This window comes from Plutella xylostella, chromosome 9, assembly GCF_932276165.1.
Source record: "Plutella xylostella chromosome 9, ilPluXylo3.1, whole genome shotgun sequence".
Lineage (NCBI taxonomy): Eukaryota > Metazoa > Arthropoda > Insecta > Lepidoptera > Plutellidae > Plutella > Plutella xylostella.
This window is the reverse complement of record NC_063989.1, coordinates 9063378-9065144: the sequence shown is the minus strand read 5'-3', so window position 1 is coordinate 9065144 and position 1767 is coordinate 9063378. Positions and strand designations below refer to the sequence as shown.

The 1767-nt window shown below is 44.0% G+C and overlaps 1 long non-coding RNA gene across 1 annotated transcript; it reads left to right on the top strand.

Annotated features, from left to right (window-relative positions):
- Window positions 1-1373: 1373 nt before the first annotated feature.
- Window positions 1374-1560, top strand: LOC125488996. Its single transcript, XR_007266649.1, has 2 exons — window positions 1374-1439; window positions 1522-1560. It is a non-coding gene; the product is annotated as an uncharacterized LOC125488996 (long non-coding RNA).
- Window positions 1561-1767: the final 207 nt, after the last annotated feature.

Genomic DNA, 1767 nt, shown 5'->3' with positions numbered 1-1767 from the left:
TGATTACGAAAAATGTAAGTACCTACCTACCTATTTCCGTACTTTTTTTACCCGACTCGATATTGTTGTATTTTTATTTTACTGACCAGATGATGGATTTCGGAGACTGCTACTGGAACTCATAGGCGGGTAGACGTAGATATGTCGTGTTTGGGCTCGTAGTGTTTCTTGTGATGAGTACTTCCCACCGGACTGACTGAACTGACCTGATGATGAACTCCGGAGACTGCTACTGGAACTCATAGGCGGGTAGACGTAGATATGTCGTGTTTGGGCTCGTAGTGTTTCTTGTGATGAGTACTTCCCACCGGACTGACTGAACTGACCTGATGATGAACTCCGGAGACTGCTACTGGAACTCATAGGTGGGTAGACATAGATTTGTCGTGTTTGGGCTCGTAGTGTTTCTTGTGATGAGTACTTCCCACCGGACTGACTGAACTGACCTGATGATGGAATCCGGAGACTGCTACTGGAACTCATAGGCGGGTAGACGTAGATATGTCGTGTTTGGGCTCGTAGTGTTTCTTGTGATGAGTACTTCCCACCGGACTGACTGAACTGACCTGATGATGAACTCCGGAGACTGCTACTGGAACTCATAGGTGGGTAGACGTAGATATGTCGTGTTTGGGCTCATAGTGTTTCTTGTGATGAGTACTTCCCACCGGACTGACTGAACTGACCAGATGATGAACTCCGGAGACTGCTACTGGAACTCATAGGCGGGTAGACGTAGATATGTCGTGTTTGGGCTCGTAGTGTTTCTTGTGATGAGTACTTCCCACCGGACTGACTGAACTGACCTGATGATGAACTCCGGAGACTGCTACTGGAACTCATAGGTGGGTAGACGTAGATATGTCGTGTTTGGGCTCGTAGTGTTTCTTGTGATGAGTACTTCCCACCGGACTGACTGAACTGACCTGATGATGAACTCCGGAGACTGCTACTGGAACTCATAGGCGGGTAGACGTAGATATGCCGTGTTTGGGCTCGTAGTGTTTCTTGTGATGAGTACTTCCCACCGGACTGACTGAACTGACCTGATGATGAACTCCGGAGACTGCTACTGGAACTCATAGGTGGGTAGACGTAGATATGTCGTGTTTGGGCTCGTAGTGTTTCTTGTGATGAGTACTTCCCACCGGACTGACTGAACTGACCTGATGATGAACTCCGGAGACTGCTACTGGAACTCATAGGTGGGTAGACGTAGATATGTCGTGTTTGGGCTCGTAGTGTTTCTTGTGATGAGTACTTCCCACCGGACTGACTGAACTGACATGATGATGGACTTCGGAGACTGCTACTAGCTGGAACCCTTCTTGCTTTTTGACATTTTCTTTACTAATATTTTTTTTTTGTTTGTTTTTGAAGTTTGGAGTAACTCGAAAAATGATTAATGCAAATAGACGTAATGCGCAAATACGTAGAACGTACGTGTCGATTCACTAGTATACCACATAGGCATATTTACTTGTATTTATATCAAAACTAATAGTCATTTTCATGTTTCAGGGTCATAATCGCGAGTAACCAAAAAAACACCCAGTCTGATGAAATAGATATTCAGGAACAACTTTGTTTATCTGGAGACACTAACGTATATATATTACTATATTTTAATTAAAATACCTACTTACCAACCATTTTTACCTACATATTTAATTACCTACATACTAAAAATAAAATAAAATAAAAATATCAAATGAGCCCCAATTCAGTCGCCATGTTCCTGCTCCTCATCAGACCCTCACCAGACCG